The sequence below is a fragment of the Mirounga angustirostris genome, unplaced genomic scaffold (assembly GCF_029215605.1).
Source record: "Mirounga angustirostris isolate CCGP_5_RB_7025 unplaced genomic scaffold, mMirAng1.0.hap1 SCAF_13, whole genome shotgun sequence".
NCBI classification, from domain to species: Eukaryota; Metazoa; Chordata; class Mammalia; order Carnivora; family Phocidae; genus Mirounga; species Mirounga angustirostris.
The window spans coordinates 65,529,950-65,555,010 of record NW_026991721.1 but is presented as its reverse complement, the minus strand read 5'-3'; the positions used below and the strand labels follow the sequence as shown (position 1 = coordinate 65,555,010).

Below are 25,061 nucleotides of genomic sequence, written 5' to 3'. Positions count from 1 at the left end.
AGAATCTGTCCATGTAAAAGGGTGTTCAGATGTAAAGAAGGGATGCTGGGAACCTCAGGTACCTCACTACCTCACCTGCAGCCCGTGTAAATGCTGACCCAGCCTCTGTACTGAGGGCTCTGGGGTAAACCCAAGCAGCCCTGGGAGCGCCCTGGAAAAGGAAGCTGTGATTTGGCTGTTACTCTTCCAGAGGCTACCTGGCACAACTATGATCCTTAAATACATTTTTTTTAAGATTATTTATTTATTTATTTGAGAGAGAGAGAGAGCACAAGCAGGGGGGAGGAGCAGAGGGAGAGGGAGAAGCAGACTCCCCACTGAGCAGGGAGCCCGACACGGGGTTCGATCCCAGGACCCGGAAATCATGACCCAAGCCGAAGGCGGATGCTTGACCAACTGAGCCATCCAGGTCCCCCTTAAGTATTTAATAATTAAATTGGCTACAACGGTTGAGGAGCATTTTTGTCATCATGTAAGATGATAACCAGCACCAAAACCAAAACATGAAACTCATTTAATTAAACCTATAGACTAAGACAAATGTGTCATTTAGACGGCACATGTGTGACTTTTTTGAAGTTTACTTTTCTTCTATGTGCTCAAGCAAAAAAAGCTAGATTATTAACGCCATAATTGGATACTCCTGGGAGGAGCATGAATTGGTCCAGGCTTTTGGAAGGGCAATTAGGCAATACTGATTAAATTTTAAATGCAAACTATTTAAGCCAGAAGTCCCACTTCTTGGTATCTACACCACAGAAAATCTCACGCAGAAGTTCACAAGTGGGCACGGCCACGGCTGCAGCAGCAGTTGGTGCAATGGCCAAAGATCGGAACCTGGGTGTCTGCTAGTACGGGAATGATGCAATAAACCTGAAATGTATCCACACCATGGGGTACAGCTGTCAAAAATAATATGGCACATTTCCCTGTACATATCAACTTGAAAAGATGACCACAATAATTGGGAGGTGGCCACTGAAAGTCACAGAACCGTACGAAGAGAGAAATTCCATTTTTACAAAACAGAGGTAAAAATGCAGGGATGCCTGGGTGGCTCAGTTGGTTAAGCGACTGCCTTCGGCTCAGGTCATGATCCCAGGGTCCTGGGATCGAGCCCTGCATTGGGCTCCCTGCTCGGCAGGAAGCCTGCTTCTCCCAATCCCACTCCCCCTGCTTGTGTTACCTCTCTCGTTGTCTCTCTCTGTCAATTAAATAAATAAAAGAAATTAAAAAAAAAAAAAAGAAGTAAAAATGCGTATATTGGGGATAAGGGCAAACGAGGGAGGGGGAACACCGAGCAAATAAAGTCCAGGCCTATACCCAACAAAGTCTCAGAAGTACCTATTTTTGGAGAAAGTCAGGGGTGGGGAAGTCATGAAGACTTTCTTCCTTCATGTGAATGCACTTGAGTGTTGCCTGCATTTGTTACAAGTGTATACTCTTTCCTGATGACAGAAACAAAAACTAGATCTAAAAGGTCATAGAATAATAATAATTTTTAAAATTTCAGTGTTTGCAAGGAATCCCCTAAAGTAACCACCTCCTCTCCCATCTCTGCGTGCGGCCACCGGTCCCCTGTGCACTCCTGGGCTTGCCCAAGAAAGGACCAAAGGTGGGGATGGCCTCCAGGACTGAGAATCTCAAACCCCTCCCCTATTTCAATAGGAATTCTGCCAAATTACAACTATGTCAACAAGACGGCTAATAAAAAGGATTAAGTGTCTTGTTCAAATTTACAACATCATAAATTACGGAACTAAAGTTCACTTGTTTTCAACCTCTCTTAAATAGGGGCAATCAAAATTTATATCCTGCATTATCCAATATTTTATGTTGACTTATTAGGTCAGGCTGAAGAGTTCTTAAAAACTACTAATGAGGAAATCCCACGGGGAGGAGAGAAGGTGACTCTCCTAAATCCAAAAGGGCCTAAATGAAGCTTGGGTTCTCATAAAAATGTCAACTTATGGGGTGAAATAACCTTCCTATCTATGGGCATAGTTGCTCATGAAAATAACTCTAAATTGTTGCAGTGTCTAAGAGGTATGGGTTCCGTTCAGCAGAGACTGCCAGCTCAGTGATCTGCAGGCTGGGTAAAGATGCAGGGTGGGGCCAACTGGAGAGACCAGTGCCTCGAGGAGGGACCACCACTCTCTTTTGAGCATTGCCATGAAGAAAGATGGACCCCATGCTGTCAGACCTGCAGGTTTTCATGCAGAGCTAGAAATCCAGATTTCTAGACAACACCTACCAAGTTTCAATTGCCGCTAACTGTAAAGTTTTAAAATAGCGTGAACACTGAACCAAATACACCTGCAGGTCAGATACGGCCCATGAGTCGAGTTTCCAACCTCTGCCCGAAAGTATCTACATTTTTTTAATGGGTAATTTTCGTTCAATTTTATTTTCAGAAGGATGGGAGGAGGCAGGGAAATAATATGGAATGAGAGTCAAGCAGTTGATACTAGGAATATATATATATATATATTATTTTTTTTTTTAAGATTTTATTTATTTATTTGACAGAGAGAGACACAGCGAGAGAGGGAACACAAGCAGGGGGAATGGGAGAGGGAGAAGCAGGCTTCCCGCGGAGCAGGGAGCCCGATGTGGGGCTCGATCCCAGGACCCTGGGATCATGACCTGAGCTGAAGGCAGACGCTTAATGACTGAGCCACCCAGGCGCCCCTAGGAATATATTTCTAACATACTTGAGAAAACAAGGGTAGTTGTCCATACCAAATTGTGAAGACATTGTTTAAAATTACTCGGCTATCCTAGGCATAAAAACACTTGAGAGTGAGAATTTCCCAGGTCCAGAGCAAATTTCCACAATTTGCTGTCAGTCAATCTCTAAGAACTTAGCCTACTACTATGCGTTAGCTGTTTATCCTAAGACTTTTCAAATAACAACAGCAAGCACGGAAAGGTTCCTGGCGCCAGGTGCGACTTAGGCGTTTGGCACCCAGGAGCACCAGTGTGGGTCACACAGCCTCTGGGCAAGATTCCAGGGAAGGCCTAACAAATCTCCCTCCAAAATGAAAAGCCAAAACAACCAAGAATTTAGCCTTAACATCATCCAACTGTGCTCAGTCATTTTTTCTAAAGCCCAGACAACAAGATATATTTGTGCTAATAACAATATCTGCACGTAATTCACAATTCACGAAGTGCCTTTCCTAGACCTTATCTCACTCCTCAGGGCCTTTAACTGCATTTTAGACTTTGTATCTTGTCTAAAGTCGTCTCACAGTTGTTATTAACGATACGACTTTTAAAGAACAACAATAACAGATCCTTGGCATTTTCGACATGCCGGGGCTCAGCACATTGTCATTTCACCCGCACAAGAACCTCATCGAGATGATGACTATTATCACCATCCCATTTTACAGGTGAGGAAACTGAGGCCTACAGAACTTGGGTGGGTCGTCCGAGCCACGTCACTCGCAGGCACAGAGTCTGACATTCCAGGGCCAGGGCGTGAGACCAGCATGCGAGTCCCCTTTAAAGGTGGAGTCTGGGCTTTAAGCCAACCTCAGTTTGCTGCGGGCAAATGTACCCAAGGCGTGGCCAGCGTCCTCCTGCGGCTCCTCCCCCATGCCCACTTTCCCCATTTGGTCAGAAGCCATTTATTTTATTTTTATTTTTCCCGCTCAAAGCCAGGGTGAGTCACTCGGAGCTCGGCCAGCCTGGCCCCAGAGGGCCCTGGAGGCCCGGTGAGGTGCCCCCCGGAGGAACGGCCGGCCTGCCTCCAGCCTCAGCAGGGTAGCCCAGCCTGCTGGGGTCTAGATGGGGCTTTCGCGGCACTGCTCTCTGAAGGGGGTCTGGGAAGCGGGTGCTGACGGTCACAACAGCCCTGTGAAGTGGTCACTGAGGTACCAAAGAGGGGGAGGGGGGAGGGGAGGCGCCTGCAGCTTGGGGAAGGAGAAAAGATCTATTTAGCCCGTGGCTATGAAATATCTATTATTCAAGGTCCCCGCATCAGAGCCATGAGAGAGGGAGAGGCGTCTCTAACATGCCCCAGGATAAACTATGCAAATGAAAACAGGGAGCGAGAGGTACACACACCCCTTGGCCCACACACGCTACCGACGACGCAGGCACACGCACACACAAACTGCATCAGCAGCTGCTCTTAAGGTAGTGACTTCTGTCCCCCCTTACCTGCGTCCGCAGACCCCACAGCCCTGACTCTACACGGTGCCGCCCTGCCACAGACACCACACCCCCTGGCCCCCAGGGGCTCCGGAAGGACCGGGAGGGCAGGCACACGGGTCATGATGGCCCTCAGGGGTCACAGCCATCCCCAGAGTGTGTGCAGGGCCCGAGGAGCAGAGGAAGGTGCTGGCTCCATCCTTGGGGGAGAATGGGCTCCACTTCCTTAGGAAGCTGCAGAAAAGGACCCAAGCTGCAGAAAAAGGACAAAGGGAGGGGGCCTGAGGGTCTGAGAGGAAGGGACTCTGCTGAGGTACAGATGCTTCCTCAGCACAGCGGCTCGGAAGGGGAAACAGGTGAGGACAGAGGCTAACACGTGCGGGGCCCCCCAGGAAGCCCCTCTGCGCTCCCGGCCCAGACGCCCGTGGTGCAGGGGGCACAGAGAAAGAGCGGGCCATGGTGTGGAGCACCTACCTAGCAGGCAGGTCCCTGCAGTCCTGGGCTCACCGTGCGGCCCGGGGCAGGGCAGGGAGAGGGGGGCAGGGCAAACATGCGCTTATCTACAACCACACAAATAAACAGAGACCAGCGAGCGCCGTGGACGACAAGCCGAGCGGGAGGGCGGGCTGCGCGCACGCGTGGCAGAGGGACGGTGGCACAGGAAGAACGGGTCAGAGCGCAGCCCGGTGCTCCACAACCCAGGCACCTGCGGCAAACCCGTGCTCGCCTGTCCTACGTTACCTGGGCCTCCGTCCCCTAAAGGGGGTCTGTGGGGTACTAACGATGACACTTAGCACAGCCGACACCCACCAAGGCCCTGGTACCAAGTGCCTGCCCAGCAAGCACTGTCCCAGCACATGCCCCCTGGCTAGCAATCAATAGGCCGTATATAATGATAATGGTAACAGTGACGACAGGACCAGGTCTCTTATCCGGGAGGTTGGGGGAGGCTTCCTGGGAGGAGGCAAATCAGAGAGAATGGGCGCCGACGAGGCAAAGCAGAAGGAAAATGCCTCCATGCAGCGGGAGCGGCTGCTGGAAAGCCCCCGAAAGGGAAAGCAGCATTCTACGTCTTACCGGGAGAGGACAGCAGCTCCAGTGCCTGCTGGAGCACCCTGGTCAGCAGGGCACCTCCGCAGTAAGAATGGCTCCTTCCTCGAGGAAGCCCTCCCAGATTACTGTGAGCCCCCACGCAAAAGCTGCATTCTCGGTACAAATTCCCAGTTCCCTGTGGCAGAACTAGGAAACGGAGAAGGTGCAACAAGCATGGAGCAGACGGCCCCACAGGGAAGCAGGAGCACATAGACTGGTGGGCTGGCCAGGTGCACGGTGCCAGCTCCTATGGGGGATACAGACACTGCCCTGGCATCTCGGGTCGGAGCCCCTTCCCGTTTGCCACTCCTCAGTGCTCACCCAGGACTGGACAAGGTTCCAAATGCAGATAAAGAAGCCCTGGGGGCATCTCCACAAAGGACCACTAGCTGTCCTCCTCTCCCAGCCAGAAAAGCATTCTCAGCTGGACGATGGGGGAGAGAAGCTGTCAGCGGTGAGCAAGAATCATTATTTTGGCTAATTTAGGAAGTGTGGGACTCACCCAGGATGAAGCTGGGTAGACCTCATTCCTGAGCATTCCTTGACGGATTATTTTTCATTCTGAATTGCTATTACTATTCCATCAACAACAGGAATTTTTTTTAAAGTGCGGGGCAAAGACTATAGAGAAGTGACATTCCTCAGGCCTCAGTTTGCCGGGAGACCCACAACGGGTAGCGCCCAACCCAAACCCCCAGCAATGCATCTTGCACTCAAAGCCGAGGGGAGGGGTGGCCCTGCCGAACGCAACGGCCAACGAACCTCCAATTCCAAATACATTTGATCACATTATAGATCTGTTGTTTGGCTGCACAGACATTGCTATCCCTCCTCCTTCAACAAATACTTCCTGAGCCAGGGGTACTCTGCTGGCTCCGAGAACCCAGAGATAGTGTGTATGCGTGCACACGTGCGTTTGTGTGTGTGTGTGCACGCATGCACACGCATGTGTCATCCCCACCCTTAAGGAGCGCAGTTTACTGAGCATGACAAGTAGTAAATCAACAGTTATGCTGATAAGTGCTTTGGGAGAGAGAAAGGCAGGGTGTTCTGGGAGCCGGCAGGAAGGTCATGTCCAGGTCACAGAGAGGAGCAGCGTGGGAAGGAAGGTGTCGGGAAGACTGGAAACCTGTCCTGAGCTGCTGAAATGGGGAACAGGGGCCGGGTCATTCCCAGGAGGGTCCAGCGGGGATGGCTGGCGGGAGGCTGGGGAGGTTAGAAATCCGGGGTAGGGCATGAGGAATGTGGCCCAAGGCCCGATCATGAAAGACCGCAGGCCCGCCGAAGGGGCTTCGGTCTTATCCCACAAGCAATGAGGAGCCCTCGGAGAGTCTGCAGCAGGAGCGAGCCATGATCAGATGAGTGAGTTATAAACATCATGCTGATGAGGAGTGTGGGGGTGGACTGAGGAAGGACAAAAATGGACACAGGAAGACCAATTAGGAGGCTGTTGAAAGGAATCCAAAGGATGAGTCCTAAGTGAAGGAGCAGGGAAGGAGGAGAAGTGAGTGGACAAATCAGAAGATGTCCTCTTCAGGAGGACGCAGTAACCAACAGAACAGGACAGTTGCGGGAAAGGACAGAGCTAGGGATGGCTCGTGCAGGAGACACACCTTGGGGCTGCAGTCGCGGGCAAGGCAGGCAGCACAGGGAGACAGACGCACTCGCGGCAAGGACAGGGGTGAGCGCCAGGTGCCTGCGGGCAGCAGCTAGCGGTGCGGCCTGGGAGGAGGTTCAGGGCTGGCTCTGCAGTTCTGGGGGACTGCAGGGTGGAGGTGAGCAGTGCAGGGGTTCACCCGGGGATGATCTCTGCAGCAATGAGGAAGGGACTGAGTAAAGCCTTATTAAGGGTAAGGACCAAGGAAAGAGAAGTGGCAAAGCAGGCTGCGGAGGCGAGGCCTCTGAGGCTGGAGGAGAACCAGGAGAGGCAGGCCAGGTAAGGAGATGGCACACCTACCAGGGAGGGGAAGGGAGCACTCAGCGGGCCGCAAACACGGGGCCCGAACAGGGGCTCCGCACTGCTGGGAGCAGTCAGTTAGCTGTTAGCCACCAGGGCCCAGGAAAGAATTAAGAAGTGCTGACAGTTCAGCTGACGTCTGTAGAACCCTCAAAGAGAATTATTATGACTTTGTCCCCAAAAGCCACTCTGTCTCACTTCATTTCTTGGTTGGGCCCTTCTCGATGACCCTAACTAAACTACTGGGCCCATCACCCTCTACCCCCTTCTCTCACTTTATTTTACTTCAGAGCATTATCATGCCATTACACATCTCACACATTTGTTCTGTCTCCCCTACTAGAAGCATTCCCATGAGTAGCCTCAGGAGGACAGAGAACTTGTCCTTTGTCACCCCCAGAACCACAGTGCCCAGAGCAGTGCCTGGCACACAGAGGAGGCTTGTCCCAAGCCTCCCGGCTCTTTAGAAACAATAAATATATACTGAGTACATCCTACATGGCAAAACCATGCTAGATGCTGCAGGGAGTGCTGGTAAATAAGACAAAACAGGACCCTGCCCTCAGAGCTGAAAGTTGGAGGTGAGCAGAGAGAAATGCCAAATATTTAAACAAAAAGTAGATGACAACTATCATCATGCGAGGCCTGGGATCTGACTGTCATGCCTCCTAGTGCTATTTCCTTTCCAAACCCAAGACTGTCGCCTTCTCCAACTAAGGAAAATTTTACCTGGGGAAACAGTTAAAGTATTTGAGATTTGGTCTTGGTTTTTTTCAGAGATCCCACGCTTCCTCCACCCTTTCAACAGACTCCTAAGAGGTGGAAACACCCACTATAGGCTCTGAATATTTAACCTGTACAGCTCAATCTTTCTCTAGTCCTTCTACGTAAGTAGGAGGAGAAATTTCCAGACTCAAAGCGAGAGAAAACAGGGAGCAGTGTAACCAGGGTTCAGATCTGGGTTCAAATCTCTTGTGACCTCGGGTAGGTTTCTCAACCTCTTTATGATTTGATTTCCTCACTGCTGAAGTGGTAATACTAAAACCCCGTGTTGGGGATTGTTGCAGAGATGACATAAAATGACGCGTACCGAGCACCCAGCTCCAAGCCTGGTACATAGCGAGAGTTCGATAAATGGTGGCTCGAAACCAGTTACACCTGTTGCTTTTATGACCAGATCTCAAACTGCTGTATTCACACCACCTAAGCCAAAAAGACCGCAGAATTCAGACCAAAGAATGGACACCTGAAATACTCAGAGCACAAACTGACATCTGGTTGGATGGCTTGAAGAATTATCTCAAAGCCCCCTATGTGGGCAGACGCGGCAGTAAGAAGTCTCGTTTCAGTTCCTCGGTCTACCCTCTTTTCTCCCTCAATTTAGGCAAATGCAACTATCTCCCCAACAGATCACACCTTGTCTTACGTCAAGAGTCCAGACATGGGCTGGATTCCACGCTGCAAGTTGTGGCAAAGCTATGAGCACCACACCCCAAAGGGAGCAGAAGAACACAATCACAAGCCCAATGTATACACAAACCCCCACCGAAGCTTGGCTCCAGAGAAGGAAATGAGAACTGGTCATGGCATGCTGGGCCTGCCTCAAAGCTAAAGAAAAGGTAACTGTGACATGCAAATGTCCAAATCGTATGTGTACCTCCCTTCTTCTACCACACTCTCTCTGAGTGGCCTCTTTCTTTCACTCATGTCTCTGATGCTTTATCCATCATTTATGTGCGACCCTGTGCAGCCTGGAGCCCTCAGCCCCCATTCCCCTCTGTGGCATCATGTTCCTCAAGGCCATCTGTAAGCAAGTGGTCACCAATTCAGCAGCCTTCCTTCAAGCCCTTCTCCAGAGTCTCTGCTGCTCCCTCCTCTTCCCTTTGTGGGACTCTCTCCTCCTTGGCCTCCAGTTCTCTTCCACCTTCTTCTTCCATCCAGAGTTACGCACACTCCCCAAGGCTCGGCTCTCTGCTCATCATGGGGAGAACTCATTTAATCCTATGGCTTCCCTTCTACATCTCCGGACCAAACCTCAGTCCAGGCTTCCGCCCTGCATCTCCAATTGTCTATGGGACATTTCCTGCGGATGAACCACTGTCGTCCTAAATTCGGTGTATCTAAAACCAGATGCATCAGGCACCCCTCTCCATCTCCAGTCTGTACATTTGTCAATGGTACCACCGTGAACTACCAAACTTTCGTTTTCTTTGGCTCCTGTCTTTAAAGTCCAAGAAGACTATAAATCTTATGGTTCTCCCTTTGCAATCTCTCTTCTGTTGGTCCTTCGCTCCCATCTGAACCACTGTTAGCCACATGATGTCACACGTGGATTGCTGCTGCCCATTTGAACAGGCCCCTTGCCTCTTGTCTAGCTATCAGATGAAAGGTCTTAGCATGTCACTTCTGCCATTTCAATTCTTTGCCCAAAATAACCTCAATGGCTTCCCACTGCCTCCAGGATAAAGTCCAAGTGTCTCAGCCTGACATTCAGCGTCTAGAGATGGAGTCTGCAAACTGGAGCCCACAGGCCAAATGCTACCTACCACTTGTACCTGTAAGTAAAGCTTTCCGGGGACCCAGCCACGCCCATTCATTCACAGATCAGCTGTGGCAGCTTTCATGCTCCAATGGCAGGGCTGAGTCGCTGTGACAGAGACCACATGGCCTGTGAAGCCAAAAATATTTACCAGCTGACCTTTTGCAGAAGATGTTTGCTGACCTTGGTCTAGAGTAATCCTATCCTGCCAAATGTCTTGCCTGTGACTCTTCTGGATAAAGCTCTTACTCCTGTGGGTTTGCTGCTGTGAGCCCACTTTCTTTATATCTTACACCCAACTTCTTGAACCCAAAAAGCTTATTTCACTCCTTTTGGACTTTTCCTTCCAAACACAGCCAAAGTCCCACCCCTCCATGAGGCCAGCTGTGTCCATCCCCTACACCCCCGGATGCCCCTCCTCTGGCCCCCCTCTCTGCATCTATTGCAGAAACAGTGAAATTTCACTTTTCCTGTGAGTCCTTTCTGGCTGTACTACAGGCTTCTCTAGAGTCTAGGCTTGGTAACCTCCACAGACCTGTGCCAATGATAACTTCCTTGCCCTTTATTCCAAACACCGATCCTCAATAGCATAATTCGGTAAGGAGGCATCAAACAAACTTACCAGTGAAGGCCTAGGATTCCACATTTGAAAACTTAAGTTTGGGTCCAAAAGTGTGCACTCTAGCCAGCACCACCTAAAAGCCAATGAGATAAGAGTTTAGCCTTAAGAGAGAATATTTATACGCTGTCTTTAAATTTATAACCCCCAATAAGTTTTGATTTACCATCCTCTCAGGATGCCCATTTCTGTTACTTTGCCTAGAAAATCCTGCTCATCTTTCCAATCCACTGGACAGTCTTTTCCCCAGCAAGCCAGGCACCTCCTCCTCTCAGTTCCCATGGAACTCTGGTGAGACATTTATGGTAACACATGACATATGGGAGCACAATTTCTTCTTTAGGAATGGGGGTCTCTAGAGTATAGGCTTTTCAAGAGAAGAGACCTATTGAATTTACCCCTTCTCTTACCCCACCGCCTAGAACACAGTGGGCATTTAGGTAGTTGTCAAGAAATACTTGTAAAATGGGTGGAAAAATAACTCACTCGGTACATTAACATGTAGCTGGGTGTTGAAAATTCTGCTAGGCCACATTTTTCCCTAGAGAAATGCATGCCTCAATCCCACTGATTTTAATAAGCAATGGTTTAACAGGAAGGATTAATGACATTAATCTTCTAAATGCACACCTTTGGAATGGCACTCCCCTGGGCAGAGAGCCTTCAGAGGCTCCCAGAATCTAAGAAGGCAAGCGCAACTCTGTAAGCAGCCTGCCAGGCCTGTACCAACCGGCCCAGCCTGAGTCCACAGCCTCAGCTTGCACAGCCTCCCCTACTGACCCCACTACCCAGACACACACAGCTGATAGCGGGTCCCTTCCCTCTCTGCATTCCCTCCATTTGGATGTGTCTCTCCCCTTCTCTCCATATTATCTCCTATTGAAATGCCATCTATTTCCAACATTATATCCCAGACCAAGTTCATCATGGGGCCAATACTTTTTTTTCCTCTTCTGGTGTGTGTGTGTGTGTGTGTGTGTGTGTGTGTGTGTGTGTGTGTGTGTGTGGTAAAATACACATGACATAAACTTTATAATCATAACCATTTTCGGGTGTACAGCTCAGTGGTATTATGTACATTCATGTTGTTGTGGAACCATCACCACCATCCAGCTCCAGAACTCTTTTCCACAAAATTGAAACTCTATACCCATTAAACAATTAGCTCCACTTTCTCCCTTCCCCGCCACAAGTCTCTGAAACCCAGTAAGTTTTTGTGGAATGAATAAATGATGAATGAAGACATGAATGAATCTGACCTCAACCCTCCCCACAAAAGCCAGAAGTACTGTCCCTTCCTACTAGACTCCCATGGCACTGTCTTCATCTTTCTTGGATTTATTTCAATCCGTCTTAAATGATTTGTTTTGCACAGCTGTATTCTTCTTTAGTGGGGAAACTGTGACTTATTTGAAAGGTTAGGCTGGGGTCCCAAAGCAGGCATTTGGCCTGCATTTGGCCTGTCCTCCATGTTGCTGGATCCAATAAGCAAGTCTCAGACCTTGTCTTACGGCTTTTGACACCAGTAAACCATTCCCTCTTGTTTGATGACCCTTTTCACTTGGCTTCCAGGATAGCACTCTTGGTTTTCTACCCACCTCACTAGCTACTCTTTCCCTTTGCTGGTTCTTCCTTATCTCCCTACCTCTTAATGTCAGAGTGCCCCAGGGCTCAGGCCTTGTTCTCATCTCGTCTCTGTATACCTCCAGTCACCTCCTGGTGGTCTCACCTAGTGTCTGGGATTCAGATATCATCTGTATGCTGAGGATGATGCCCAGATTTCTCTCCAAGCCTGGGCCTCTCCTCTCAACTCCTGGCTAGTAGGATATATCCAACTGCCTGCTTCCAGTAAGATGTCATGTAGACAGGAGATCTGTGTAAGTCATGTTCACTGTGTCAAACTTAACCAATGCCTTTCGCCTTCCCCCGGGCCTGTTCCTCCAAGCCCTCCCCATCTCAGTTTAAGACAACGTTCTTCCAGTTGCCTAGGCCAAAAGGTTAGAGCCATTCTCGTCTCTTTTCTTTTACGCCATAGTCCAGTCCTCACCAACATCAGTTTTTATTTCAAAATACATTCAGAATATGACCATTTCTCACTCCTTCCACCATTATCAATGTAGATGATTGCAAGAGCCTCTCAACGGGTGTGCCTACTTCCCCGCTTTGGCTCTTGGTGTCACTCCTCCCTCCATCCGTGGTCAATTCCCATTTCAGGCGGGAATTGGTCACAACATCAGTCAGATCGGGTCATTTCTTTGCTTAAAATTCTGAAAAGCCTTCCTAGCAAGGACAATGGCAAAGGGATGAACGTTTCTAAAGTAGACCTGCAGGCCCAGGGGCAGGCCCGAGGAAGGGTCTTCAGGCCAGGGTCCTCCTCCCATCCATCTCTCAACTGGCAGTCCCAGCTGCAGCTCCTATTATCTGAGTTCATAAAGAAAGGAAACTTTTTAAAGGGAGAAAAATACAATCAATCAGCTTTCTTTTCCAGTTAAGGCACCACAAAAAGCCAACAACACTCACATTTCTCAAGAAGCAAATAAGATATATCAAGTCTGCCACCACTTAATAACTAGTTTCCAAAGATAAATCTAGCCTTCCGGAGAATAGTTATTATCCCCTTGGTGGCGGTGTTGGGGGGGTGATCCTCCTTAAGCCCCTCTTCTTACTGCATCCTCCAGCTGGTCACCAAGCCCTGGTTGCCTGATTGTCTCTAGACTTTATCCCACTCCTCCTCTTCACCGTGCTGTGGCTGGAGGTAAAGTCCAAATGAAACAACTAAGGACTTGAATTAGTTCGGGTCTCGTCAGCTCTCCCTGGAGCTCCAGCGACAACCTCCTAACCAGTTTCCCCACCTCTAGTCACTTATTTATTTCCAACCGCAATCCCAGACACAGTGGAATGATTTTAATAAAACCTAAATTTGATCAAGTCCCCTGCTTAAAATTCTCCAAAGAGTTCCTACATTGCTGTACTATAAATTCTTCAAAACATATTATAGTAAGCCAGGGTAAATCTTTTTTTATCTTCCATAGACACTTTTCTTCCACCTTCTTAAAAAGACCATGAATGCCCCAATAAGGTTGGGCAAATGATCCAGCCCAGATTAGAGTCCTCCACTCCCTGGCAACAGTGATTAGCCCCAGGGGATAAGCACACCACCCAACCTAAGCCAGTCAGAGACTTTGTCTAGACTTGATATACAGATGCAGCCACTTCACTGCAGTCGCTAAACTGGGGCTGTCAGCAGAGGTGCCCCCACGAGGAGGACGTGGTCTGTCTGCGGGAGGAAAGACTGATACCCACATACAAAGAACAGAAGACAAGCGGCATACGGACTCCCGGTGGCACCAACTCCCTTTCTGGAACATCTTCCTTTTGTTAACTCCTACAGCATCCTGCCCAGTTATGGAACCAATAGCGACCCACTTACGTGTCAGCCAGTGGGGGTCCTGACAGGCCCATCATGCCCTTACCCGTACCTGTGTCCTTTCCCACATTGTGTCCTCTGCCCAGAGCGCATGCTCCTTGGATCTTTACGGAGCAGCCAGACTTATAGCTCTATGGCTTCCCTGAAGGGCAGCACCATTAGTCTGGTTTCCCAGATGTGCTCTCAATGCCTGGAATATGCCCACTCTGCTGCATCAGACGCTTCATGGCCTTCCCAATTTTCGCTGGTGGCGCAAGCTAGAAGCCTCATCCTCAGCCTAGTCTCCTCGCACTTCCTTGTTGCCATGGGGACTTTCCTCTCCTTCCTTTCTGCACCATGTCTGTTGTCACAGCACGGGACCCCTTTGTCTACTACCTGGACCCAGGCAACAGCCTCCCATTTTCTCTGCCACTCCCCCACCCACCCAACCCTCCACACCGCGATATAGCCCTCCAATCAGCTACAGGATCAAACCCCTGGGATCTTAAGCTCCCCCCCAAAACTGGGGGGCGGGGGGGTTATACTCTCTAGCTGCTCCCAACCATTGCCACTTCCAGGAAGATGGAGTACAACAAAAACTCCTGGACAGCATATGTAATGCAAACATAAGAAATGTCTGAAAGGCAGAGTGAAGAAGGCAGACCAGTTAGCGATCTCAGGACCTCAGGAATGAATGACACCATGGTGAGTTCCCTGCATTTTCTTTCTTTCTTTTTACTTTTGTGTGTGTGTGTGTGTATGCCTCACATATCCCAGACTTGGAATTGAAGAAGCCAGCAATCTAGAAATGCAGAAGGCGCATGTGTGTGTGCGTGCGCACACACACAAAGCTTGTGCCCTCTAGCAAGACAGAGAACTTTTAGATAGTAACCACTCTATTGCAACCAAGCACTACAGAAAACCCTATTCCATCCCCACCCATACCAGCAAAATGCAAATGACATCTGCAAAAATCCCTATTGTTAACAATCGACTTGATGGTGGAAGACTGCCTTCCCAAGACTAGGAACGGACAATGATGTCCACTCTTACCAATCTTATTCAGCATGGTACTAGAGGTCCTAGTCAGCACAAAGGACAACAAAGAGAAATAAAAAAAAGCAAAGAAGAAATAAAACAAATCTCCATATCTTGCAGACGATATGACTGCCTATGTAGAAAATCCTGAGGAATACACAAAAGACATTCCTAGAACTAATTAGTGAGTTTAGCAAGGATGCAGGATACAAGATAGAAAAATTTTTTAAAATCAGTTTTATTTCTATATACTTGCAATGAACACATGGACATCAAAATTAAAAATACAATGCCATTCACAATTGCTAAAAAGAAATAGTTAGGCGTAAATATAAGGTCTTCCAACGAATCATTCTACAGTCTATCCACATGGGTTTACCTCTGCCACAAGGGCAGGAACAGTACTGTTTTGCTCTCCGGTGAAAACAAAATACCTAGCCAGTGCCCAGCACCTAGTAGGCATGGAACATTTGTTGCCATGACTCACGCCCTACTCTGCTTAAGACAGACTTTCCCCCCCCCTTTATGCTCCCACTGAGATCACCACTGGGCTCCGTGCTCAGCGAGGAGTCTGCTGGCGATTCTCTAGCTCCCTCTCCTTCTGCCCCTCCCCCATGCTTGTGTGCACTCTCTCTCTCTAAAATAAATAAATAAATCTTAAAAAAAAAAAAAAAAGACTATGAATTGCTTGGCTGTGCTAAAGAAAGTACTGTGCAGGAGGAAAGCCGACTGTGAGATAGGTCAGGGCCCAGAAGGCATTCATATATCTTCTCTCCAAAACTTTTCCCCTTACTTCTGCGGGGAGAAAGTGAGACTAACAGTCATTAGGCGAAAGCCAAAACCTCAGAACAAGCCTGACACCTCTCTCTGTCTCACACCTCCCCCCAAGCCCCCAGCAAGCCCAGTGGCTCCACCTTCAGGACAGACCTCAAATCCTGCCCCCCGCCCTCGCCACCCACCCTGGAGCTGGCTACTCTCATCACTCAGCGGGGCAACTCCAACAGACGCTAACTTCTCTTCCCTCAGTCGATTTTCAACACAGTAGCCAGAGTGATCTTTTCAAGATGTAACTCAAACCACGTCAGTCCTCTTTCAAAAACCCTGCCATGTTCCTGGCCCCCCTGGTCATTCCCAGTGCAACCAAGTCTTTACAGTGATCCCAATGGCCCAGCCCCCATGACGCCCCTGCCCTCACTTTCTGCCACTCTCCTCCCCGTACTCCTGCCACGCTGGCTACCCTGACGCTGCGGTTCCCACTCCCTGATGCTCTTTCCCCAGTGACACACACGACTCACTTCTTTCCTTCATTCGCTATGGCATACATTCCGCCACAAGTTCACAAAAACCCATTTCCTTTCTCTTGGGGGCACATGGCTAGACCCAAGTTCCCAACAGCCTCCCTCGCAGGAAGGAGCAAACACGTGCCTGAGTTCTGACCAACGGGTGGGAGAGATGCAGGTTTCTTCCAGACGGGCTGTAAAAACTCCCCCACAAGACCCTCTCTCTTTTTACTCATCCTCCAGCTGAATGGGAAGCAATCTGAGGGCCTTGAAGAAGGCAGAGCCGTAAGATATAAGAGGGCGGTCCCTCAATAAGCACAAGGGAAAGGAGCAGCCACACTGGAATCTTTCTGTACTAAGAAATAAAGTTTTACTGTAAATTAAGAAATAAAGTTTTCTTGAGTTGATACACTGAGATCTGGGGCTTTGTTTGCTACTTCACCCAACAGTTTGGTCTCCTTCTCAATGAGATCTTCTTTGACTACTCTAAAATTCTCCCAACGCTTCTTAGGCAACCTCCTTGCTTTATTTCTCACCATAGTCCTTATTATCATATTGGGTAATGTACATTTTATTTATTATTTTTTTTCTCCATCTCCCCAATTTTGAATGTGAGCCGAAGGCAGGAAATTTTTGTGCTTTTTTTTTCCCCCTTTGCTGTATCCCCTGAGTCTAGAACAGTGCTTGCCATGTTGTAGACAATCACTTGATGTTGAATGAATGAATATATGAATGTATGAATGAAGTACCTGGGCTCCAAGGTCAGAAAGGCCTCGGGTGAAGCCTAGCTCTGCCATTTATTAGCTGTGTGACCTGGGGCAAGCTATTCTACCTCTTCAATACTCATTTTCTTCATCTGTAAAATGGGGGAAGTAATAGCACTTTCTTTATAGAGACTGGGAATAATTGAGATCATGAACATAAATACCTTACTCCAGGACCTGGTAACAGCTCAGTCTCCATAAATGCTAATCGCCATTGTTATCAACTCGAGAGGACAGGACTGGGTGTCAGGCCGTAGCAAGGTCATTGGTAGGAGTTGAATGGATATGTACATGCACAAACTCCTCTGGGAGAAATCGTGACAAACACCTAGGCAGTGAGATTTAAGAGCTGCCTAAAAGTTCCCAGTAAATTGCCAACGATCAGAAAAACATGACAACTGGTGTCAGGGGTGATGAAAAGTGTGTGCAGAGTCTGCAGAAAAGAGCTACTATGGGAAGAACACCACCCAAATGATGAGAGATCACTTTGTGCCTTTTAAGAAACAATTTTCACAGCAAAGCTCGAGAAAAGAGAGGCCTCTCGCATCATGGGGACGAGGTAATCAGGTTATAAAAATGGAACTCAAATAAACCACACACAGGGCCCACATGGGCCCAATTTTCCAGGAAAAACAGCAATTGCTACAGCATTCAGATAAGGGAGTCACACTTGGGCCTCAGCATTGCCAACAGCTTTCAAAAATCATTAGGCTGCAGAAAAGCCCCTGGGTTTGCCAAATTAGCAGTGCCGGCTCTCACCGGCCCCTCTGCCATGCTCACCTATTTCTACTGACAGGAGGACACAGACAATGATACCCAATGCCTGTGCCCGCTTCCCTACCTTCAAAACACAGAATCATCCAGAAGGAACAGCACCTCGTCTGCAGCCTGGCTGCCCTCTCCGGAGGCCTGCCCAGCTCTCTCCTTGGCTCAGACCTGCTCTTAAATCTCACCTCCTAGAACTCTGCTGGCCCCTGTGCTGGGCCCTATTGACAAACCCACGCCTTGAAGCTCTTTCTTCCTGTGGCCCCTCTTGGCTCTCAGCAAACTCCCCCACCCCTGCAATCCTTCTCACCTCCACCCTGACCCCTCTTCCACCTGTGTACCCCTGATCACTGGCACACCAAGCCTCTGGTTCTAGTGTCTGTTCTTCCCCTATATCAGAGGCGGGACAGCTTTCTGGTTAGAAGCAGAGATTCTGGAGCCAAATCGACTGGGTCTGATCTTTGCTCTACGGCAGTATGGTCTTGGGCGGCTAATGAATTCCTTTATGTCTATTTCTTCATCTGTAAAATGGAGGCAATGACAGTACCTCCCTTGGTCTCAGTAGAGATTAAATGAGCTAATATATAGGAAGTGCTTAGAACCGTGCCTGGCATCTGATACACAATGTTTTAGCCAAATCCTAGACATATCCCCATGTACTTAAACCTCCATCTCCTCTATCCGCCTTTTAGCTTTGCTGGCAGCGTCCAGTCCCCATCTCAGCCAGTCCACAAAAGCAACTCCTCCATCACACCTTCCTTGACCCCCACCTGCATTCCCACGCTAGCCTCCCGAGGAGATGGAATTCCGCCCTTCTCTAACAGGGTGGGGCTGACTGCCCCAGCGCCCTCTTCTTAGTTGCCCTTGAAGGATCATCAGTTTAGACTTCTTTTATCCTTCTCAATCCTAGTTCATGAACTCCTCGGAAACAAGGGTGATGCATTGGGTTTTTCTTCCCCAAGTTTTATTCCCTGCAATCTTATGCACTGTGAAGACTCAGCTGACATTTGCTGGATTAGGTTGAAACAGTCCACGTAATCATCAACCAGAGACTTGAAATGGCAACAAGAGATCAGCAGGGCACAGGAAGCCTTCCCCACCACCCCAAAGCCACACAGATTCCAGCCTAAAAAGAGCACTGGGAACCACGTCAGTGATGCTCGTTTGTCGGTTTCATTCTGGTTGTTTCCTTATGACCAACAAAAAGCCAAACCCCTTCAGCAAGTTTGCAACCTGCTCCCACTGTTAAGAGCACTCCCTGACAGGCTCACTCTGGCTCAAGGAGACATGTTTGTATGTTTGTTTGTTTCTAAAAAATCCCATTTACTTTTTCTTGTTTTAGAGCATTTCTTAAAAACATCGTTAAGAAGGGATCACTGTTTATTTTACTCTAGCATCGAAGCTATAGGGATACAGAATTCCTCAATTTGAGCAGATAAATTACTCCTTAAGAGAATGTACTGGCTCACCTCCACACTTAGCAACAAACAAGTCATGTATTACTTGTAAATATGCAGCCTTTCACTTGTGTCTCATTTTTTGTTGCCGTTACCCTGCTTCTTTGTTCACGGAAAATACAACAAAAACATTCCTAGCATTTAAAGTAAAATTTAAATATATCTTCACAACATTTCTCCTGAAAAAAGAAATTCTGATTCTCTATCTGATCTTGGGCCATTGCCATTAGCTAGATAAATGCCAACCTAATAAAATGATTCTGGAATACACAAAGATGGTTAATGTAGCATTAGCTGAAAGAACAAAAATTAAAAGCAATCTCAACGCCCCATAACAAACTCATGGTTTATTGAAGGCACTCCCTTGACAGAATATTATGCAGCCATCTTAAATGAGCATGATAAAAACGAGGGAGCCACATGGAGCAGGTTGAGGATATGATCTTAAGAGTAAAGGGAGTGCAAACATGCAGGTGCATGTTGATGCCATCAAGGCTGCCCCAGCAGGGCAGATCAGGCCTGGAGTTCGAAGTCAGATGCAAAGGAAGATAGGAGAGAGGTAAGAGGAAATCTCAAGCAATGAGGCCAGAGAGAAACGTGGTAGCCATACGAGAATGAGGCCCCTGGCCATAGGGGAGGGACCATGTTTAGGAGAGCCCAACGAGAAATGGGAAAGGACCCACGAAGCCAAGATCATTTCAGGAATTCCATCCAAAAGCAGGCAAGGGGAATGGGAAGAGAACCCTCCTTAGTTTTGCAGAAGAAATCAATCCCTGGGTGAGAGAACAATGTTCAAACCCCTAAGACAATGTCAAGCCTAGTCCCCTCCACAGTGTGGCCACCACGACTCCCACCCGAAGGTTCAGCCCCACCCAGGTCTCCAGGGCTAATTCTGACCCAAGGCAGGAGGGATTTGAGAGGCTCTAGCTTACCACCCATGGATTTAGCGTGGTGCTAACCTGGCAGATAAAGAAGGAGAATCCCCAAGAGAATGAGCATCTTGACCAAGGCCCTGCAGAGAGTTATGGGCTGTGCTGACACTTGAACCTGAGTTTGCCAGTCTCTGGGTTTAAAGCTCTTCTGAAGAGCACTCTGGTACAAAATTGATTGATGAGTCAGGCTGACTGGCCCAGCACAAAGTGTAGAAACCTGGCTAATTCCAGAGAAACAGCGGCTTATGAATTGTTGAGTCCACCCAGAGCAGGGTAGGAAACTCCCAGTGACCCAGGGACACCAACAGTTCCCCTTGAGGAGAAAAAGCCCAATCCTGAACCCAGTCTATGCTGAACCCCCACTTCTAAATCCTCAGTCCCCCACACTCTGTTGTTTCAGCTAAAGCTCTACTGTCCTGTTGGTGCTGGTGCTGGTCCCTAGCGGCAGGGCCTCTGGCACTGGTATGCCGTCTGTGGGTCTCACAAGACAACTGTCTCTAGACAGGAGACAAATGACTCCAAAGCTCTTCCCCACCTCCCCTGACCCCCTTGATTCTTACACCTATCCCATCAGAATCCCTAATCTGGACTCTTCTGCCAAGTACCAGAGGCCAAACTCATTGCCCTGGCATTTATGGTCCTCCCTCATATGGCCCAAATCACCTACCTGCTCATGCCTCCCAAGGGACCCATGCTCGTCCCTGAACTGGGCAGGGGCTACTCTCCAGAAGCCATGCTCTCCTCTCCTACCCCAAATTCCCTAGGGGCCAGCTCAAGCTCTCTCTGCTTCTCCCCGGCCTCCTCCAAACACACTGGTGTTGCTCACATGCTCCCCACTGAATGAGTGTAAACTGAATCACACTGTCTTCTTGGGACCGGAACAGCCGAAGGGCCAGACTCTCACGTGTGGAACTGGCAAGTCACCCAGACACCGTCATCCAAAGGACTAGGCACAGGAGGCCCTCTGCTCCCCCAAATTTGTTCTAAACATACTATTAGAGATTTCATCACTTAAGTGGTTGTCAAACTCTCTCTTAGTGCCCCTTGGGAGGGGGGCGCACACATGAGGCAGCAATGCTGGAGCCAGGCCCACCAGGAAGGGACTGCAGAGCCCCTTCCACCTGTCACGGCTGCCACCAGTAGACACTTCCTGAGCGCCTACTCCACGCCACCCCCCACGGGTACAGGGTCCTTAGGATACAAATCCCAACAAGCCAGTCTTTGCCCCACAGGACTTTGGGCTCATATAGGGAAAAGAGTGAGACAAGTCCCACATATGCAGTGTGATAAATGCCACAGAGGCAGAGGGCACAGAGAGAAGGGCAGCGAGGAGCAGAGGTGGCCATGATGCAATTCAACCTGTGGACGGGGCTGGTCCCCAAAGGATAATCAACACCAACCATGGAAACCATGGCAGCCAGCACTCGCTGGGTGCTTCCTACGTGCTCAGCAAACGTACGAAACCCTTTACTTGCTCTAGTGCAAACTCAGTCATGCATTCATTAGCGAGCCCCTGCTACCTGCCAGGCACTGTCTGAGGCACTGGGGAGACAGCAGTGAATGAACTAAACACTAGTCTCTGCTCTCACAGCTTACTTTCTGTTGAGAAAAGAGACAATAAACCAAATAAGTTAAGTAAAATGTACACTATGTTAGGTGATGATAAGAGCCAAGAGGAAGAATAAATCAAAGGGGAAACAGGGAAACATCTGGGAAGCAGTGGGCCGAATGGTACAATGTTAAATAGGGTGACATTTGAGAAAAGACCTGAAGAAGCTGAGTGATCACACCACACTGATAATCTGGAGGAAGTGCATTCAAAGCAGAGGGAGCCATCAAAGGAAAGAGCCTGAGCCCCAATAGGCCTGGGATGTTTGCAGAACATGTGGCCAGAGTGGAACAAGAGAGGGGCAGCCAGGATCCATGCGTCCGGCCACGTGCGTTGTGCACTGCACACTCAGGGGGGCGCCAGCCACATGCACCACAGTGAGCTCGGCACAACTCAGCCTGCCTGGTTACCCACCAGGCCCTGGGGTGGGAGATGAGGCCAGAGGAAAACCAGGCAGCCTTGCAGGCCACGCTGAGGATTTGGTTTTTGCTTTGAGTGAGACAGAAAGCTACTGTTAAGAGGGTTCTGAGCCAGTATGACTTGAGTGGACCCCTCCTCACTGGGTCACTGGGCAGAGAGCACACAGAGCAGGGCAAGGTTGGAAGCAGGAGACCAGGGCAGAGGCCTGCAGTGCGTATCATGTTTCCCTCCCAATCCCATGAGGTGGTTCTATGATCACTCTTTCATAGATGAAGAAATTGAGGCTCAAGAGAGATCTGGTAACTTGCCTAAGGTCACTGGGTAAAGCTTTGGCAGAAGCACCAGGATTGGGAAGCAGGGGAAGAGAACATTCCAGGTGGAGTGAAGACCACCAGCCATGAAGCAGGAGCTCGGCGGGGCCTCGCATACTTAGGGCAGGCTCATGGTGCAGGGAATCTAGAGCCTGAGGGCAAGTGGCAATGGCAGCCAGTGCAGGCCTGTCTGTCCCTGTCTGCTCCCAGCAGTGTCCGAGCCAGCCCGGCTGCCGGAACCGGAAGCACCAGCTCCTAACCCATCCCTCTGCTCCATGCTTATCCTTCCCACTTGAGGCCACAGGCAGCAGGAAAACCTTTAAATGTATTACTTTCTTGCTCTCGATGCTCCAGTGGCTTCCCATCAATCATATCAGACACACAGGACCCTCGATTAACGGTGAATGAAGAGACAGCTCCCTCATCCCTGCAGCCTTGCGCAGGCTGGTCCTGTTTCAGAACAAGGGAAAGCATGCCTTCTCCGCGCCCTCCTTAGCGGAGGGAGGCAAAGCCATGTTGAGGGGTCGGGGGGCCTGCCAGCCAGAAGTGGCCAGGCAGACGAAGCCAGGCCGCTGTTCTAACCAGCAGAGAGGTTAGCCATTCAGACCACCTCAGAGGCAACTTTTGGATTAAACTTGTTTTTAAATAAAACTGCTTATTCCAAAGCAACCTGGACGCACTCCACCACGCTAGGACCAAGGAGGTCTGCAGACGGCCCCGGCCATCCTGACTGTAACAGGCGCACTCCGAACAGGAGCCTTGGCCCTGGGGCCTCAAAGCTCCCGACAACATCCTCGGTGAGGACAATGTGTAAGAGATGCCGGAGGCCTCAGAGCGACAGGCACTAGGCAGGCGACAGAAGGCTCTCCTTACTGAGTCTGCATCTTTAAGGGGTAGAGCCAATGACTCCGGATGCTACAACCAGTGAACCCCAAAGCTGTCCCAGAAACTGGGGGAAACTATGAAATGAAGGTTGAAACAAAACTTTACAAATTTCAGCCAGTAGATATTTGGGACAAAAGGATATATTGTCCAAAGAATCACGACCACTCCTGGGGTTTAAATCAAGGCCCTGTGAGGGCCCCCTTCATTCCCAAGCCCTTTGCTATATGTAGAACTATATAAACATACATACACACACATGCATTTACGCAGATATATTTTTAAAGGAATGGTAACAACACCAAAAGGATGAGAATAGTAACAAGCTCCCCCACTCCCCAAGAAAATTAATTTAGTAACAAGAGCCTTCCTGTCGGCCCTGGTAGGAGTGTTAAATGATCAAAGTGTGAATGACTTCTCTGGTTGAACATCACAGCTCATGGGTGGGAGAGCAGTGAGGGGAGCTCTGGAAGCCAAGTGAGTCCCAAACCCCTTTGGGAGCCAGGTAACTGGAAGTTCCCCATACTGCATCAAACCAGTGAGAGGAAAGCTTCAAAGGCTTTGTTCTTTGAAGAGAAAGATGGGAAGAGAAGGGTCAGAAAACACAGTCACTAAGGTCTGTAGGAGGAAGGATGCTGAGTTTCCACAGGAGTGAGGGTCCTGTTTGTCCCGGTTTTTCAGAAAGACGGGGCACAAAGAGCAGGACAAATGGCCCATCTGACAGAGAAGTATAATAGAAAAGAAGACTCAGTAAGGAAGCTCAGGAAAATCACTCACAACTACCCAACTTCCACCTTTTCTGGGCAGTCGAAAGCCAAGCAGACAGTGGGACCCAAAGGTCCTGTAAAGCGTGGGTGATCAAGAGCTGCAGAAAGGGGAATGGCACAGCAAGACGGCCTAAATCCACACAAGGCCAGGACTGGGGGCGGGTGGAGGATGGGGCAGCAGGGAGGAGCTCATTAAAACTAAAACAACTCCACCAACAACAAAATAGAAAACCCTGTCCCTGAAAGAACAGTAGTCCAGTATCCTGCTGGAGGGACACGGAGAGGCTGGTCCTCATTAGAAGTTGCAAATAAGGGAGAAAACACAAGCTTGGCCTCGGACAGGCCTGCAGCCTGCACAGATTGGGACTTCTTTGTGCGGACTGGCTTATAGCTCTTCAGAAAAGGAGGATGTGCACCTGCAGCCCAGAAATGGGCAAGTGGAATGACCAAGAGGGCCAGTCCCAGGCTTATGCATCAGCTTTTGCTCTCTCTGCAGGTCTGCAGGTCCAGACCTGGCCCCAGGCAGCCTGAATGGGAGAAGCAGCTCAGCTTTCCCGAGAGACCTCCCTGATCTTCTCCCTCCCCACCAGAAAGCACCAGGGGCATAGAAGGAGCCCGGCCTCGGGATCATCCCAACCCCAGCCCTCCTGCTCCTTACAAAAGGGCACATGTAACCATCTCTGATGCCATTCTTACAATCCGTAATGAGCTTCGTTAATTTCCCTGCGAACCATTTCTCTCTCCCACGAGAATGAAAGCTCCGTGACAGCAGAGGGCAGGTCTGCCTTGCTCATCACTATGCCCCCTGACAGCATCTAGAATAGTGACTGCCACATAACAAGACGGCAAGAGATCAACGCAGGGCTTCAAGCACCAAGCAGCCGTCTGCAGGAGCTGTGCCAGAGCAGGCCCTGCCAGGGACGGGTCAAGGGCTCGGTGGATGGCCCAGTGGCTTCTCCAAGGTTCCGCAGCCAGCTCAGTATCCCCACCCTTTCCCTACAGTCCTGACCCCTCCTCTTCATTCTGTCCCAGGAGCACAGCTCAGGCCACTCACCTGAGCAA

The 25,061-nt window shown here is 49.4% G+C and overlaps 1 protein-coding gene across 12 annotated transcripts in view; it reads right to left on the bottom strand.

Annotated features, from left to right (window-relative positions):
- Positions 1–25,061, bottom strand: part of BMAL1 (basic helix-loop-helix ARNT like 1) — a 98,936-nt gene that overhangs the window by 59,036 nt on the left and 14,839 nt on the right. For 8 of the 12 annotated variants that reach the window (XM_054512041.2, XM_054512047.2, XM_054512045.2 and 5 more), the window contains exon 2: positions 10,372–10,444. The exons of 2 other annotated variants lie outside the window; for them this stretch is intronic. The gene's annotated coding sequence lies outside the window, so the exon portion shown is untranslated. Of the gene's footprint in view, positions 1–10,371; positions 10,445–10,534; positions 10,657–25,061 lie in introns of all 12 variants that reach the window. 2 more of the 12 variants (XM_054512042.2, XM_064577110.1) reach the window with 1 other exon arrangement.